Source organism: Vanessa cardui, chromosome 14, assembly GCF_905220365.1.
Source record: "Vanessa cardui chromosome 14, ilVanCard2.1, whole genome shotgun sequence".
In the NCBI taxonomy this organism is placed as follows: domain Eukaryota; kingdom Metazoa; phylum Arthropoda; class Insecta; order Lepidoptera; family Nymphalidae; genus Vanessa; species Vanessa cardui.
In genome coordinates, this window is record NC_061136.1 from 8,627,482 (window position 1) to 8,647,595 (window position 20,114).

General features: G+C 31.8%; 2 protein-coding genes across 3 annotated transcripts in view; one reads left to right on the plus strand and one right to left on the minus strand.

Annotated features, from left to right (window-relative positions):
* The window catches only part of LOC124535454 (autophagy-related protein 16-1), a 127,950-nt gene that overhangs the window by 63,969 nt on the left and 43,867 nt on the right, over positions 1-20,114 (minus strand). The window lies entirely within an intron of this gene.
* The window catches only part of LOC124535453, a 38,930-nt gene continuing 26,504 nt past the window's right edge, over positions 7,689-20,114 (plus strand). The window contains exon 1 of the mRNA XM_047111675.1: positions 7,689-7,895. The gene's annotated coding sequence lies outside the window, so the exon portion shown is untranslated. The remainder of the gene's footprint in view (positions 7,896-20,114) is intronic.

Genomic DNA, 20,114 nt, shown 5'->3' on the forward strand with positions numbered 1-20,114 from the left:
TAATTTATTGGTGATGTGTTTGATCAAAATGCTTCGTTATTATAGTAAATAATGACTAAAAATATCATAATATATCGAGGTTGTTATGGAACATCTTAACCTAAACGAAAATCGGATATCAGAATTAAAAATCTATCCAAAAACGTACCGAATCCTTTAAAAAAAACGATTATATTTTCTATATTGTTATATATAGATCAACAAAAATATATTTTTTTACATAAATAATGTTAATATGTTAATCGATCAAATATTTGAAACTTAAATTATCCAAAACAAACGGATTATTCAAAATGATTTCGTATTCGTAACCGTATCACAACCGACAAAATATGTTAGTATCTGTATCTTGATTCTAAATTACATATCCGTAATATCCTTGGTTTATATTATATTTGTTTTTATAACCGAAGTTGTCATTTAATTTTGAAACGATCGAATATTTATGATTTTATTAATTTACCTGAAAAAACAACAACATTTCGAGCATGCTAAATACGTAGTCTGCCTAACTACGATATAGTAGTATGCATCTTATTAGTTCTCAGACGCATCTGAATGATGAAAGGTAATTTTTAAGCTTTTATGGGTTCGTTATAAAAATAAGACGAGAGATTCATTACGCTTTGATGGTGTACACATTTTATGTTATTTAGCCTATCAGCATAAATTAGACAATTAAATCACTAATAATACATTGCTCGTTTTATTTATTTTTTATTTTGAATTTAGAATATAAACCAGGACTGAATACAGATGAAGTTATAATATCGGGCAATATAATATTAAAAGCTATATAATCGCACACTTCATGGCTAAATAATTTATACAGTTAAATAAAAGCTCGATTCTCGAAATATGAAATTTAATGTGCATCATTATATCACATTCCATATCGTATCCAGCGAGGAAGCAAATAAGCATATTTAAAGAACCATTAGTCTTGAGGACTCTTCAGCAAAATGTGATTTTATGCAGTGGTAATAGCTTGTTAGAGGCAGCTAACTCTAATTACATATCAACAGAGCCGCTAGCTTCTGTTTTAGATGTTCAACAAACATATTTAAAGCTTCATCATATGAACTATAAAATGAGGAATATTGTTTCGATTACGGTGAATTAATTTTGGTATTAAATTATCGTAGGAAACAAAACACTACGCTGTCATTAAAATTATCAGAGACAATAGAGTTATATATACATGTACAGTCGTTTCTTGTGAACTTTTTTAAAAAAGTTGAACTTTATCGTTTTTATAAAAACTTTTATAAGAGATTGTCGCAATTTTATTCCGTCTACATAGAAGACGTAACTTAAATAAAATTCACGGATTTAAAATATAATACAGATTTAATTTTAGTCACTATTGGCATTTTTTGCTTTTTCATTGCATCAATTTTTTGCCCCTTAACGACACCTCCCGGATAGATCAAGTCAAACTGAATAAAATATAATTTTAAGTTTTAAGACTAAATCAAATTTATTTTTTAATTTACATATTTTATACATATTGCTTAATATTTAATGTATAAGATTATATGTAGGTATATTTAACAGTTCATATTACATACATACCGGATAAATGTAATACTTTAGACATACTTGTACTTAGCATGTACAAAAAGGCCACATGTAGGTTCTAATACAATCTGACACGAGTCACACGAGCTTCAGACAAGGCAATAGCAGAGCATTTACATGACAGACTATAACAAGCAATTTACCTAATGACAAGCACGGATATTATTTAAGATATATATTAAAATGTACTTGTTCATAACGATCATTTTTGTCACGAGTCTCTACGAGCGTAGATAATAGGAAAGCTGATTGCTTATTTGCTTCTCGACTTTTTTTTTTCGTTTATAGTATAAGGTATCTTATTATTAGCGCATATAATATAACAAAGTCAGCTTCATAGGATGATTTTGAATTTTTTACGAGATAAATATCCAATTATTTTCGTTGTATTCATATGATAATTTTAACTGTTAAATGATAGTTTTAATAATGTTTCGGCATTCTGTAACGACAGGATTTATCACCTTTATAAGACTTTAATTAAAATTAATTAATTAAAAAGAAAAAAAATTTTCCAACGATTCGATCTAGTTCGGGTGTTGATGAGCTAATAAACATTAAGCAAGTGTTATGTTTAAGTGTTACGAAATGATTAAAAAAAACGTAGCGTATAATTATATAGCGTAAACTAAATAAAATTGCTGTGTTCGAATTGATTTACTTCCTAATAAGAACATAATTAAAACTTTTTCATAAAAAACAAACTGGATGAACTTACATATTTAATTGCTGTGCTCTGTGAATAGAACACGTCATCTTTACCGAATGTAGCGACTTCAAATCCGTTACAGTACCACTAGGTTTAATGTGATTAATTTATACGTATAGTCGTAAGTATTTGTACAGGAAATTACCGTGAGAATACTTGCGTCTTTAGGATGATTTTCTGAAGCAAGTTTGTTCCAGTAACTGTCTCCTTTTCTTTTAAGCTTTACGTTTTGTTGATACTGTTTGTAATGTTTACATATATTCCAAGTATACTAAATATTAAACCAATACGGTAATATTATAGAGGCGGAGCGTCGAGTCAAAATTTTTTTTAATGATATTTATACAAACATTATAAAAACGCAACTAAAGCTGTCACTAAACCGAATTTGATACAATTTCGTATAAAACAAGCTCGCGCTCCAAGGCTCTTTATGCCAAACAGTTTTCTATCGTGCACTCAAAAACGAGCGAAACCGCGGGCAGAAACTAATATAGTTGACCATAAAGTAAATATAGTCAATAGTATTCAAATATCGATTATGTTGAAGAAAAGCTTTCAATAAAATTTAGAGAAATAGGAGTTAATCAAAAACGATCTTATCTCTAAGAAAGTTTATTTTAATTATGTGTAATTTATATAAATTCAAAAGAATAGAGCTGCTTTTATCCAATTTTACTGTAAAATATAGTAACGGGACTATTTTAAATGATAATATAATGTTGTTAATATATGTACATAAAAAAGTGGATACAAGCTTGCTGTTTAAATTTATTGAAATTTTATATCTCGTTTCCTTTTCGCTTGTGTTGTTTACTGTTATAATTGTGTAATAATAGCTTTAAATTATATCATTATGTATCTGTTTTTTTTTGTACATACAAGTTGATGAAGAGATTTAATGAATACAATAATGTTATGTTGTTAATATATACAATAAAAAATATATATACAATCTTATATCATATGTTGTATTGTCAAATTGTCACATGTAAAATTTGTTCATTTTTTAAACTATTTATACAAATTATCACAGTCTATAGCTCAATAATAAATGACATCACAGAAAGAGTTTTAATTTTCTTTACGAAGATTACATTTATAGTAACCGTCTTGTATCTGATATGCGAAAGACAATAAAGGCTTATGCACACGACATGGCGGGCGCCGCCACTGCATACCGCCTTCAATAGCCGATAATTACGATGCAATTAGGTGTAATGAACGCGCGTAAGCACTCTGCCTATCATGGTTGAAAACACATTATTTCTAACATAATTGCTTTCGAGCACAACAACATGTCAAGCGTCGAACTTTTACATGTAAAATGAAATAAAATCAATTACCGTTTGTACTTATTGCGGGATGCATAGTTATACATCTCAAGTTTGAAACATGTTTAAGTATGTGCTGTCGAAAAATGCAATTTAAATGACTCGGCCATTATCGTTTTTACAGAATAATAACACGTAAGCTGCTGTAATGGTTGTTCAAGGGTTAAAAAAGAAATTAAGTGTCTGATGAAATTGTTACATTAATTTTACCTGGCTAAACGTTAATTGTATTGACGATGGAGTATAATGGAGGCTGCAATTTTATTTTTGTAATAGTTAATAGCATCTTTATCAACGGAAATAATAAAAAAGACACATTAAACGTACATATACAAATATATCTTCGCAAAAAATCCCTATAATATTAATAGCATATATTAAGCATATTTGGACACCGTATATCAATTAATCGCGAACAAACAAGTAATTACGACGTGCTGGGGTCAAGAGAGATTGATGAGTTCAAGAATTCATGCAACATACAGATTAGAGAAGCTGGAAGTGTTAAAAAAATTGCTGGCAATAACCATTATAATCACACTATTAATTTTCAAACTTGATATCCCAGCTCATTTCGAATTGGTTGGATTTAAATATATAAATTACTGTTAATATTGATCAATGTACGCGCGTTCTCATCTTGTTTTTTTTTTTGTTTATTCTAGTCAAGAATAATATTTCCTGGTTCACGTAGGCATAAAAAATCTATGATTATGCGTTGATTTAAATGGAGCTCAAAGCGTGTGAATAAAGCCTTCATGAAGGAAATGGTGACTGCAGATGGTATTAAAAGAAAAGTATACGATTTATATGTAATGTAAAATTGCAGATAGCCTACAGAGTAAAACAAAAGGAATCTTTGCATTATTTATTTTACAGTGCACACAAGAGTTTATTTTTGAATATGTATAATTAAAAAAATATATCATGGTACAAATATTATCTTTGATTAATAATTTATACATTCCTCACACACAATTTACACACACAATCACACATACTTACACAAACACACACACACACACACACGCACATACACACACAGAGAGACACAAAATAATTGTATATTGTATTACTTTACTTTAACCCTATGAGCATGTTTTTTTTATATTTTACTTATGTTAAATGTCCGATGAGTTCGCACTGATTTCTAAAATACAGTTTAACCTAGTTTAGAAATCAGGGATCCAAAAGTGTACAATCATTTTAGTAAGATATAAATGAATAAGTAAATAAATGAATAAATAAATAAATAAATTCCTAATTATTTTCTTAATTATAATTGACAAATTAAAGCGACTGCACGAAGCGAAGTGTGTGTAAATTATACGTGTGTAGGCACAGTAGTTAAGTAGCTTCAAAGGTTTTCAGAAATTTTATACGCATAGGTTGAATTTCACTTGCCTCGCCGCCGCTTCCGACTTTTTATTGGTCTTTTCTTGCTATATCTCGACTCGAGGCTTAGATTATAATCTGTTTTTACATAATATATGCTATCAGTCCAAATCAGTCGCCGTATGCATCTGATACTCGGAGATCTGAATTAATTACAACTGAGTAACGAGTTTAAAAACACTTGGCAAAGAAAAAAGTATGATTATTATAAATAAATGTTTATTATAAGTATATGGATTGTACGACACATTTTGTCGATATAAATCCAGTACGGCGTGTAATAAAAGCTACGGAATTTAGAAGTGATAGGGGTATTTCAGAATAAATGGTAGAGTCGTCGTGGCCACGAAACAATATATCAGTGAAACAGATACTATGTCATAAAAGCATGCACGGCGGCTTCTAGCCAACCATTCAAATTTTAGTTAATAGCAAAGCAATAAAGAATGGCGTGAAACATAATAAAAAACACTGGTCCAATGTAGTACGTGTAGTTTGTAAGATTCTTTAGTCCAATAGATTATTTTGTAGGTGGCCTTAAAAAAGTCTGTGTAATAAAAAAATGATAACATCTAAAATGATAAAAGAACATTATTTTTTTTAATTAAGTTTAGGTATTATTATTAACATTTTAATAGTCTTGTATAAAATTAAGTAAATATAAAATAATATCTTCGATAAAGCGCAGTACAATTTGGTTTATTCAAACCTTTAATTTTATATTCTATTGCGAAGCTTACAATATCTAAGACAATAGCTTACCCCGTAATCAGAAGGTAATGTATACAGTAGTGTCCTAATAGATTATTTTGAATTGAAATATGATACAAATTCATATCGGCCTGTTATTAATATAGACATCGCGACGTTAGTCTTCGTTCTATCATAAATATTTTATTTGAAACAGACTAGCTTTTTTGTTTTTTTAAAGCTATAAAATATGGATTATACCTATGAGAGTTATAACGATCCAGTCATATTAAGAAATCATTTGTTTACCTCATAATGAAACGTGTGAAATGTTTTATTTACATCTCCACAAGTATTTACCGACACTTATAGGTGTTAAACTATAAATCATGGAAAATGAAACGCAGCATTAAAAAAGTAGTAATTAGGTTGTTACTGTTTGTAGATAAACAAGACAAGAAAACAAGTATACGTAATTTTACCTAAATATCGTTAGAGTGAAACTAAATTTCCTAGCTGTTCGAAATTCACTGTGAGATACACATACAGAAATACGAATGATTGGGAGACGAATGTTAGTATACTTTAATAAAAAGTACAAAAAGCGGTTTTTTTTTGTCAAGAGTACCCCCTTTTAATTATAGCTATGTAACCGTAATTGGTTCTCGATATTTGTTTTTTACTTTGTTTCATAAATTTACATTTACATATTCAAATAAAACTAAAAGTAAGTATTCCTTAATTAACAATAACATAATTACTGTTTCCGAAAGGAATCTATGATAGACTAAAAAGAGATATGATAGACTTTTTTGGGTGTGATTAATTATTTATTTCCTCCTAATTTTTAAAATGGATTTATCAATCAAAGAGCACTAGTTAATTATAATTTTTTTATAATAATAACTTTAAATCAAACCGACAGCTTGCCATTATAAAAAAAAAGTTATTACAATTTGTGCTGGTGATAGTTTATGAAAATAATAAAAGCTGACATAATAATTAAAATAATACTAAATAAACCTAGGTATTATTATCTTGGTTTTATTCGAGAAGAGCAAATAAGCGGAAAGTATGATGGGAAATAAGCTACTAATTACACTGAAGTGAGTTATCTTGAGAACATACTTTTATGATGTAATCAATCGACAGTAAAGATATCCAGTGAAGTAACATGTGAGAAAAAGTGAGATAACAACGCAAAACTATCTGATTTTAATTAGTGAATATTTTATACGATTCAAGATAATTGCTAATAGTGTCACAACAAAATAAACAACAGATTTGCACGCTAAGAAGAGCATAATTGCTTTTTTAATTGATTGGAAAGTGGTAGGCAATAAGCTAACAAAATATCAGGCTTAATAAGTAAACGTATCTTAGTGACCCGTAGAAAGTAGAGGTCATCTGCTTAACTGAATATCAGCAGTAAAATATGCTTTTAGGCAAATACGCCGACACACTTGGCACACATAGCAAATTGCAATTTCATTATAATTCACGCTTGTACCAAAGGGTGTCATTTATTTGCAATCCGACAATGCGTAAACAAAAAGCATCCTTAAAGATTTTACATATCTCATGTTAAGTAATGCATTTTCGGGCAAGTTGATTCAAAGAAGAACATTCAATTTGACTTACTCTTAAGCTTTGAAAATAAAGAACACAAATTATATTATAATCATCACTCTCATAAATGTATTACATATGGTACTAAAGTAATAAAAAGTTATACTGATAAAGGATAGTGTGAAGGTCGTTTAGGACGGGACAACTCAGGAGCAGATAGATATCGACGGCACCAGCGTCTACGATGTGGTCGCGCGGTTCGGTACGACCGCCGCGACGTCCGGCGGCCATCTCTCCCTTTCTCTCGGGTTATCGCTCTCTCTCTCCGTCCTTCGGCGGCTCGTTCCTCTTCTTCTTGCAAGGTTAAGGTTACGTCAGACGTGTTATGTTATAACCGTTGGGGCGCAGTGCGGCAAGTTCAGTGTCTCGACGAGAGTGGCCGCGACACTAGGCTCGCGACCATCTCAGCGCGCGCGCATCACGAGGACTGTAACGCACTGCCTGTGATATACGACCAGTGAAAAGTTCATGAACTGGGTGTTAAAATTGTTTGAACTAACACGTGAAGCTGACTTCTGAAAACTTAACTTTTGTCAGACTACCTTTTCCAAAAAAAAGGTAAGTTACATTATATATCAACTAAACAATAATCTGAACTACATAATTTTGGTCAATTACGGGATTTTTCGCGGAATTATTTTCCCGCTACAAGTAGTCCTTGGCCTGTGTTATCCTGACTGTCCTGTTCAATAACAGGTCTATAAATATTTTATGGTGGTTGCGGTAGCTGGGTAAGGACCTTAGTCTCCCTACTACGGTACAAGATAATTAAGAGCTTATCCTGCTTTATATACATATTTATAAGAAGGAATATGAAATCAATTTCCGTTACAAATAGATTAACTTACAGTTGTTAATATAACAGTATATTAACCAGAAACTGGATAGATTTTTGTTAGGTTGTTTATGTTCAGATGAAATCGTCGGTATGTAAACAATTGCAACATTCTGTGAAACAATAATTGCGGTAATTGTCCTTATAAAATTAAAATTATTTTAATGTTCGTCGATAATATGGAGACAATTTTATCAAACAATTTCTTTCTGGTACAGAATTGCAAGAGATAAAGGTATTATTTACTAAATAACTGTTTCGGTATATATTTTTCTTTAAACAATAATGCAATTTAGAAATTCATGCGTAGGGTCTTTACTGATATACATTAAATTTTTTAAAGCACCTTAATAGAGGTTTTATGTTGACATTAATAAAATGTTAAAAGTAGTAAGAATCAAGTAGGTACTATGAGAACCAAGGCTAATGAATGATTAGTTTTTGAGGTTCAATTTATTCGAAGAATAACTGAACTTTAGACGGGATGGAACTACAATCTACAATATAAAGATATCAGAAAACATAACAAGTGTATGTTGTACCGTTAAGGTGGGTATTGCGATGTTTTTGCGTCCCCCGCTTGTCTTCAATCGTGTGTGAGATTGACAGGCTCCAGTGCACAAGCTATACATCGCTATATTTAGACTCGCATCGTTTGATTCCATTCCGGGAAGATGTTTTTGTCGATTCTTTAAGTTTCTTCACCTTAAGGGCACGATTTATTACAAAGAAAGAACATTTATTCGTAAGGCCTTCAAATTAAAAAAGAGCAAAGTATTTGAATTCGTGCTCTTAATCCTTCGAGCATGAACATAATTTATGTTGAAATTATAAAAGCGCAGCGGCAATGTCATACTATAATTTATGAGCTTTTTTTACAAACATAAATAAAACGTTATTTAATTTTTTTTTCATGAGGTATAATATAAGATTAACAAATCTTTGATATTTGTGATCATATTTTTCTCTATAACGTGCGTATATATAACTAAAATTGAAATAATAAACATTGATACAAAGTATTTTAAAGACGGTTATCTTAAAAGTTTTAATTGAATCTAACTGAATAGCTAGAAACAACGATAAGCGTTAAAAAGCATGCGTCTTAAATAAAAGACATCAACGCGTTGCACTGCGAGTATAAAATCGTAGGTGCGGCGTTGTCGCATGTTTATCTTTACGGAATTTTAGATATAAATAAAAATAATTAACAGTGAAAAAATCAATATAAACAAAGAAACCTAACTTTGTTCAGTTCTATTTTCAAAAATTTTAATTATTAATTTTATGAATGGACTGTAAGATTAATTTATTAAAATTATAATTTCTTTTTTAGTACTCGGGTTCAACCGCAACCACACTTTCTTTTATTATTTATTATGCCTGACACGACGACAGAGACTTCTGCAATAAAGTAAAAAAGCTTTGTCGCGGTCAAAGACCGCATAATAAGAAATAGTTAAAAATGTCCCATTAATTTTAATAAATTTATTACTTAACGGATGAAAATTTTCAATATTTTTTTCTGACAATTTCCTTTAAACTTAAAGGCAATAATATGCAATAAATATATTTTGGACTGAATTTTTTTAATACCTACAAGAAGAATTTTTTAAACCTGTAAGAGAGACTAAAATTGCATTTTTATCAGAGAAATAACCTTGAATGTTCCGTTACTGAGCTTATTAAAACAATAATAAGTGGAAGAAAACGGAAAATAATAAATTAAAAAAACTTCTGATCGTCTAACGTTACTTAAGTTTCTTATGAAAATAAGCACTAGTTTATTAATAACTAGTTTCTTGTGAAAACATTTTCATTTCCGTATTTTAGATGAAAATCTGAAATGACAGGAAATTTTATTTTGGATTTTCTATGACATTCTTAAGTGGATTTTTTAAATTTTTAAATCTTATTCTATTAAATTATCTGTCTTTGTATTTATGTTTTTTGTAATTTCTGTGTATCTCGGAAATAGCTTCCACGATTTGGCTCAAAATTTGTATTTTGTTTCGATAAGCTTATCTATCTATATTGATGTAATTCGTAAAAATCTCTGCTTCAGAAAAAAAAACGTAATTATGCCTTCGTAGCCGAGGGAAGCTCAAGCGCTCAGGTATTTGAATCGCGGTTTGTAAATCGATCCTTTTAGCTTCCAATTTCATTCTCAATGAAGCAGATTTTATTTCGTATTTATTTTACTAATAAATTGTCTTTTAGATTACATCACGAGATTCAGTACAGATAATTGGTAATTAATTAGTTATATATCGTTCACAAAAATAGATTCGAATTTTAAATTAAATTTTCGAGAGACTTGAGCTGGAAATTCTAGCAATATGTAACGCCTCACTAAAAGTATTCTAAACTATATATAAGAGTTATATAAAACAAGAAGCATCTCGTATTGGAGAAGGTTTTATAATATCGTTTTAAGAAGCTCCGCATTTCAGCCGCCAAGACCGCATAGACTGTTGACGTGACGTAAATTTCATGTTTTTTTCGATAAATTATATAGTAAGCATTTGAACGGTTACATTTAGGTATTATAACAAAAATGCAACATTATCTAGTTTCCATTAACTAATCCTCTTTATAAGTAAGTGATACGGAAATAGGATCAATTTAAACCACCTTGTGGTGCATAATTTGTAGTCATTTGGTTCTGGTGAAAAGTGATTTATTTAATAGAGAGTTATTAACGCATTTACTTTCATGACATTTAATAATATATTTATATTACTTTTATAATGTTCGCATAAATTGCGAATGATTATATTTAAACTAGTGTACTAAATATTTATACATGTTTTCGCTCGGCTGATGTGCTCGGGGTTGCAATTATGATCATGTATTATTAATAAAGTAAAAAATATAATAAACTTAATTTGAATAACATAACTATCGCTATCTATATTTTTAGTTTCCAATGTATCAGATTTACATACTTCTGTGAAATATATCAGTAGTAGTCACCCAGGAACTTGACATATCTGCTTCTTTGCATTTATGTTATACACTTTTATTGGAAGTAAGTATAAATCTAGGTGCAACTGTATTTAAATGCTTTTACACAATTGCATACACAATTGATAGTAGTAAACGATTGGTCATAGTTGGTACAAACGACCTGGAATGCACGATCGGGGCCGAAGGTCAGCATTAGTACAAGCCTCTAGATAGGGCGCCCTGGCCGTAGTAAATTGAGACACAGACATGGAATGTTGTGGAAATAAATCCGTTTATAGCTGTTATTAGTTCTGGCTTACAAGGGTGCTTTGTAGTATAACAATGTGAAGAGTACTCAGACAAGTTGATTCATTAGCGACACATAGTAGAATCACAAGAATTTATATTTTATAATATTAATAAAAAAATTTATATAGTAAGAAATATCATGCTTTCAAAGGCAGCGTACTTATTAATAGGATTCAATTGACCCCATTGTTGTAGCAGATTATAATTAAGAGGGTCACGTGAGAACAGTGATGCGTTCGTGAGTTCGCGCGCGCTAGTGACACGCTACTCTTCGGACTATCGAGTACAAGGAAAATCCACGTCCTTATTATCGATCGCTGTAATGAGATTTTATATTACTCTGATAATATTTTAAAGTGGTACGCCGAACTACAACTTTCTAGGTTTTTTCACCACTTAAGGTAAATCGAAAAACATTCAAAGAAAATCGCACTGCAGATGGAAGTTGTCTGTAAATAATAGTTTAAAAAAAATGTGACAAAAATACTAACTAAACGCGAGAGTTCCTAACGTAACGGAAAAAAAATCCGCGATCTGAAAAAAGGGAAATGACGATATTAATAATAGCATTGTTTCTCGTGGACCTACAAAGGAGCGCGATGCTCTTATTTATATAGTAACGTTTAAAGGGCGGTACGAGGCGGTCGTGCGCAGGGCCAGGACGGATTCCATCAGGCTCGCTTTCCATGAAGGATTTTAATTACGCGGCGGCGAGTTGAATGACCGCTCTCGACGCTATTGGATGTGTCTGAAAAGCTTTTGACAATTACATTTTTTACATCCGATGGAGAATCAATTTATAGATTGATTATATTCGGAAATTGTTAAAAAACTAGCTTTCTAAACAGTTATGTGATACTTACGTGTTGTCCAACTGTGCATGAAAACCTGTTTATATTTGAATCTTTATATTATATTAATTGTAAAATATATTCTATTAATGTTTCGGATTATTTATAACTTGTATTTTATTTATTTTACTAATTAAATAGTAAGCTATAAAATAAAATCAAAATGTATGAATAAAAAATGATACGACGTAAGTTAACAATAATGCGGCAAACTCAGACAGTGGTCAAGTGTTTGCCCTTCTTACGACGCACTTAACCAGTCTTAGGAATTTCAAGTTGTAGTATTTCGTTCGGCAGGTGCACAAGGCACGCATAATAGCAACCTACGTAAAACTGATATCAGCTGTACTATAAACAGCAACGACGAACCAAACAAAATCAAATTCAGAATTGAGAAAGTGACTTCTTAGGTAGGTACTTTATCAATCTTTAAATGTCTCGCTATTTTCTTTTTATTGTAACAAACATTTAACTTCCATCAATAATTTATTTTTTCTAAAAAATGCTCTAAAATAAAAAGTGAATTTTATAAAAACAACAATAACAAAACTTAAAATATCGAATTGGGTCGACCGATCGTTGGCGTCCTAATCGGCGTCGGAGTACATTGACCTCGTAGCCGTGATCGAGCCATTTAAAAAAACATAAATGTTGACTGTGAGAAAATCACTAAACTAACTAACTTTAACAAAAAGACCTACATGAGGTTATACATATAACAGTAACATGTCCTAGATTTTTGAGAAAAAATCTATATACGTAAAAACTAACTGCTGTCCATATAAAGTAAGATGAGACTGTGATAAAACTTTTAAATAAAATTGGCGAAGTTGTGTTAACGGCGGGTGTTGGTGACTCATCGCTGACACACTGAAGTACTATTCCGAACTTTAAAGTCAATAATATATACCATCACTAAATTTGGATATACCATAAATGAGGTGTGCATTGGATTTCTTTTTTCGGGTGACCAAACATTTCTGGTCGTTTTTATTACCTGAGTAGGTATACACTGCCATACATTTAACCATAGAAACTATTTTGCTGTGAGTATAAAGTATATTGTATAAAAGAAATCGCCTGTTTGAGATATCTATAGCGCAAAGAGTAAATATAATTATTCATCACAAACAAATAAAATATTTACAGCTTCGTTGTAAATTATTAAATTAAACGATCTTTATAATGGATTATTAGTTAAACATCAAATATAAAATGAGATGTGAAACTACTACAGTAATCTTGACTATACCTCATAAAGTTCAAATGTAGGGCGAAGAAAGTAAAAAAACAATCGGAATAAATAGCGTGTAACAAAGGACGTTCATAAATTGAATGGTAACCTGTAACCGAGACAAATTACGATTAAAATACCTGCTAGTCCGCACCAAATAGTGCAAAATCACGTACAATTGCTCGGTATCATTTACAAAAGGCGTGCGATAAAATCCATGAAATTAGTGGCATATTGTTATCTTTGGCCCAGATAACGCAGACTGAACTGAATTATATTTGCAAAGGCCTGTATTATGTCGTAAATCTGAAAGCCGTGTGAGCTTAAATGGGGAACGAGGGTTTAGAGCGCTTTATGGCGCATGATAGGTTGCTAGCGAAGCGGGCGGAATGTTCTCAAATTGATTGCGAGCGATACACAAGAATCGTCTAATAAAATCGGTAATGGAACGGTATCGGTGGCGTGCGTCGCATAACGGCCCGGTTGTGAGTTCGCTCCCACGGCTGACGCATTATGCAACCTGTGTGCAGGCGTCAACGAGCACAATGCAATCTATTGATGGCGTTGATCGCGGTCGCGATCGCATTCCCGGCGAAAAACTACCTGCACCGTAAGTGAAAACAGATGATCTCTAACGATCTATTGATATGCCGCGATGTCACAACTTCTTAATGTTAATTACCCTCATATCTATAATGTAAATAATTAAACTTTTATCATTTATATCGTTTTGTGTGGATGAAATATTAATTATAATGAATAATTTAATGTACTATTTTAACGATTAATTGGCCCTACTTTTATAGAAGTAAATTTATAAAGGTGAAAATGAAAAGTACTGCACGAGTAAGATAGTCAATAACCAGGTAATTAAGTTAATTAGACGTTGCAGTTCATTGAATAGGTAATTGATTTTCTAGTTACAGCAACGATCACTATTCTTGAAGCTGAGGTAATTAGAAGATACGAGACCTTTTTTCGTTAAAATAAATAACAGAAAAGAGGAATTTCATTATTTTAATGTTAATGAATACATATTTCATGCATTCTTGCATTTAAAGATATTATTAATTTTACAGTTACATGAAGAAGAAACTGTTTCTTTCGGCATGGAAGTAAATTAAAAAAAATAAATGGTACAAAGCATATCTAAATTAAATGGGCGTTGACTTTAATTTTTTTTTTAATTCTATAATTTTGGTAAAGATCGTAGGCGTAGGGTTATTGCACGTTCAGTAGCGGAATTTGGTTGCGGCAGCGCGTGACCGCAGCCTGAAACGCACGATCCGTGAATTAGTCAAGAGCTTCTTATGTACCCGTAAGATTACTTGCGGTGAAACTAACAACTTTACACTTCACACTTCAATTACTTGGCAGTCAGCATGTGACCTAAATAGGCACAGAGGCTATTTGGTGTGGTATGAAGGTGGAATGTCATTTGCAGAGTACCCCGCTATTTCATTGTAATGTACATATGTAATCTGTATGGCCGGTATGTTTTTTTTACTCAATAAATATAAAGAGTAGCTGTTGTTGATATGACAATGTAAATAGCACTATCGTCTACTAGCTCAGCCGTAGAGGCTACTTGCAGAAGTGGCTAATGCCTCTTTAGTTTATCTCTACATTAAATTGAATATACACCGTGCGATTTTATCATTCCTTTTAAGTCTCAACAAATGTTATTATAGATATTTTTAGTTTAAACGTACCGTCTTAATGTAGTTACCGTCGTAAAGAAAAGTTAGTGCTGTTGATAAACTAGTATGTATTAGTCGATGTTTAAAATTTATGACAAACGTGTTCTTGTGTAACTTAACTGCGATTCGAAAATCTATTACACTTTTTTACATCTAAATCAGAATTACGGGTACATATTATTAAGTGTATTGTATTATATTTGATAAATACACATTGAAAATAATGTAAGTCTTATCATCATACATTGTATCATTTCTGTTGTAAAATGGAACTAGCTGATAATCACTAGAATTACATGAACTTATTGAACCAGTTAAATGTTTTGTGCCTGCAGGCTAAGAATATAGGAAGTCTTGAGCATTTTCAACAAATATTGAATGCTTACAACAGCTACGAGCCGCCCTCGAGGCTATTACTGTGCTAACGAGAAAGTGTAAGATCGAATAATTTGTAGAATGGTTTTAGAGGCCTCACACGTACAAAATTACTAGTTTCTTCGAAACGTTAAATGTATATTTATTCTTTAAGCTTAGCAAAAACTTTGCTCACTTACATATAATAATAAAATAATTGAACTGAACATTATTACTGAGCACAATGAAAGCATTAAATCATCGTAACGGTTCAATAAAATAATTATATATTTATCTTGTCAGAACGAACGTACAAGTCTATCATCAATTACGATTAATATATTTGTTTTTGTTTAAGCAATTATAAAACGACCCGACAGTATAGTGAAACGTTTGTTGCAAGATAATAAATGGAAATGCTCTCAGGATACAATAATAATCAATTAATGAAGTGATCTTGGTTTTGTCTCGTTTGGTTCAACAGACATTACCTAATGGTATCTCTTATCACTAATGAGAGTTGCATTCGAATAATGTCGCTTCGTCCAATCCTCAAAGGTCATCAAGGCCAGAAGCTGACTCCTTCTGCCGATGCTTATCTACTACGGATATTCGCAATCGGGCGTGACTATTAAATGCTGCTGAGGATTGTTATTGTTCAATGGACATTAAAAATGCTGATTTATAGAAAATTTTCTAGAGATCTTATCGATAATCTTTGAAGAAGGTAAATATTTAAATTAACAGTTAGATTACAGTGTTATAAATAAAATGCAATGTAGTGTTCCGATCTAACATAGTATTGATGCGAACTACATGTCGAAGATATAGCGTTGGGAGGTGTCAACGGGTCGCAGGCAGGGCCTATTTATCTAATCGGGCGTCGCCTCGTCGTCGGTGGGCGGCGATCGGGATAACGCCAGCGCCGCGCCCACACGCCAATTATGTGGGAAGAAGTTACGATTTTACGCGCGATACTGCCACTAAACCAAACGGACTCACCCAATATCCTATCGCAAGGGTAGATTGAAAAACTATTAGCGCAGCATTAAAATCGATGAATTAAGATAACGGCGACTGCTGCCACAATCAGATTCGGACCAGGGAACGATTAATAATCATTACATAATGTTTATAAGTGCTCGTAAATAATGATAGATTTTATTATTTCACAATTAATTTATTTTGAAATAAAAACATAAGGTTTGAAGTGTGCCACGTCATAATAATATAATATAAAAGCAGTATAATGGCAGGCGACTTGTCTAACTCAGTCACCTCATCGATCGAATGGAGTCAGCGGCCGCGAAGGTAATTACTAAACACGGTTCACATACAAACAGGAACACGTCCACATAAGGAATAGGCTATCGTTTCTTGCAATTCTAGGAAGGATATTGTAATTACGTAACACTAACACAAACCTCTGAGGGTTATGAATGGATGGAATGTTGTATATTTTTATTTAAATAGATATTCACTTTAATAATTTAAATTAGAAAGCAAGATAATATCAGTAGATCTTTTAGTTTTTATCGTTAAATAAATTACGATAACAACACGAATAAGGTCAGTAGGTTTTAGTATAGATTTTATAGCATTAAATCATTAAATTGAACATACTTAAAACAACGATGTATTATCGATTTCAAAATGTATACATATTGCCTTATGATCGTATCGTAGAAACGTGAATTAGTTATTACAGTCATTGAAAGCCAATTCTACGTCGATGATAAAAATAAGGTGGCCATCGAAGGTGTAATCACAAGACAATAATCATTGAATTTCCCTTCTCAATGATCGCCGCGTCTTTTCTATTCGCATTCGCTTTATGACGCATGGCTATCGCTCGCTACATCTGTTTTATTAACTGTTAATAAGTTCTTATTAATAATTCAAATCATAATTATTTTAATTTATTTATATTTAATTACGATAATAGAATCACGACACGAAAATCGATTCATTGTATTTGCTTATCTATAATTACTTATGAGCTGACACGGATACGTAAACATTTAATTTGCAATATTACCTAAACAAAATAAATTATTTCACCTGCGGTAATTTTTCACGAGAACAAATTGAAGAATATTGTATTCATTTTGTCTTGTGTTCAAGTTACATTAGATACCATTGAAAAGTGCGAGAATAATGACAAAAGGGCGGATCGCAGTTATTATAGTAATGTAAGGTTGTTTCGCCTTCATTCGCAGGCGTTGTAGCTTTCTTCTTCGTTAAAGAAAATAAAAAGTAGAAAAAATAACCAGCTTGCCACAAACTCTATTAGATTTTCATTCTTACTTTTTGCAGACGTTGTCGTCGTCTAACTCGATCTTCATGCGGACGTGAGAAAATTGTTAATCTTATTTTGTATTACCTCGCGATATGATAAACTTCACTAATAAATAACTGTTCCTATTTCATGTTTAAAACACAACGAAGGAAAGTATAAGTTGCGATGATAATATTGAAATATTTAAAATTTGTATCAGCGTCGTTCATATAAATAATTACATACAGCTCGCATCCACTGTTGATGTAGAAAGGAAGAGTGCGTATATCGTTCTCCTTGTAGTCAGTAACAACCAACGGAGTAAGCAGCTGACACATCTCGAAAGGGAACTTCAAATCCACACGATGTAAATATCTCCTATATAAATTATATACATTCAATCTCTAAATGCCATCCTTCCTTTTTGCCCCGAGGACAGGATCTCAGGAACTTGTTTAAGAGAACTTTCCTCATATTGACGTTCAAGTTTTTTACTCTTGCAAAAGAGCAAGTTGGTAGAATTCATACTGATGCGTTTATTTAACGCTGTAATTATAAAGTACGCTCATCATCCCAATCATACTAATCCGATGCGCGCCTGCGGCATAATCTGATTTCCCGTTCTCGATTGTTATAAACCTTTCTTTATTTTGCGAGACTGTTCTATAGGTAAATATCGTTATAACGGGGTTTAATGGACCCGAGTATTTGCATGCTGTGCTCATTGCAGCAATTGTGTAGGGCGTAAGTATTTAAATGTATTTAAGATAATACCGTAACCATTAGCAGGCGATAAATAATAGATATTGTGGATTCGCGAGCTTCTTGTTAGTTTTAATGCATCATTATGTAATATGTTTAAGTTTCTTGTGAATATATATTTATACGATAAAAATAATATATGTAGTTAAATTTACTTACGTAATAATATTTTGAAAACATAATGAAATCTCTCTACACACTTAGATTATATTGTTACTATTGTATCTACTGAAATGATAAGACATTGACCCGAGAATAGTAAGTAGGAACTTTTACTCGCGTTTTAAATATGCAAGGTTAGAAAGTGGGACCATGAAATGCGTCAGATAGTAAAATGACTGGAGAATCGCGTGTCAACGAGACTTGAACATTATCATTCCACGTACGATGTAAAACCACTTATTCGGTTCGCTGTGACCGTTATCCGGCGCACGCACGCTGCTTGCATCAATGACATATTTTTCCTCGGCGAAACTCCACGCACATTTGCCATTCAAGGTTAACCCGGTCAGTATTGCTCATTGTTTACATTAGTGTCGCGCTGTAAACCACTGTCTAGGATCAATAAACTTGCAAATGCATATTGTTTCCGAGATATGTCTCAAAATATCTTTAGTTTTAGATGAGAGAAAATGGTCTCAACACCTGTCATAAAATATATGATTTATATTTCATTTACCATTCATTGTAACGAAGTGCCCTTAAATAGTATTATCTAATTCCAAATGATCGCCTTCGCCTGTCGTTAATCGGGTCATAAATGTCATATTCGTATGTTTACGATTATAATATGCATAGATATTCAATTGAAGATATTGAATCGATATTTAGGGCGTGAGTTAGTATATCATCGTGGTTGTTATTTGGGATCATGATAGGAACATGCGTGTATATAACACGTTTGGCCCACGGCTGCAACTGTTACATCAATAAACGAACCGAGACCATTAATTGGAAATGCATCCAATAATTGAATCCCACGCTTTCGTCTATTTACAGTCCTGCATTTAACTTTAAACCAAGACGCGTGATTGCTAATAAAATTTGATTACTATTCCAAATTCAATGTTATCGATTCGTTTTAATAATCGATATTTTGAGCTGAGCTCTAAAATAAATTGTTAAAATTTTAACGTTAGTGTGCTGCTAAGATCGTTTTTACGATACGAAGAATGTTTATATAAGTATGTCAAACGGTTTTAATATTGAATAATTGTATATCAGTAAATCAGGACACTATAAATGGAAAATGGTTACTCATTAATGTGGAAAGTATACTGCATCCGCGAGGGCAGTCGCAGCACATGTGTTGGCAAACCTGTCCATTCCGTCTCATCTGACTGTACCACACAAGTATTCTTGAACTGGTTTAACTTCAACAGGCTCCATAATGAATCGCTTCACTTGGTTAATGACACTCTTAATAAACGTTTTACTAAAAAATGTACTTGGATTTAATAAATAAATTACGGATTAATATTTGCTTTCATGTAGGTATATAAAG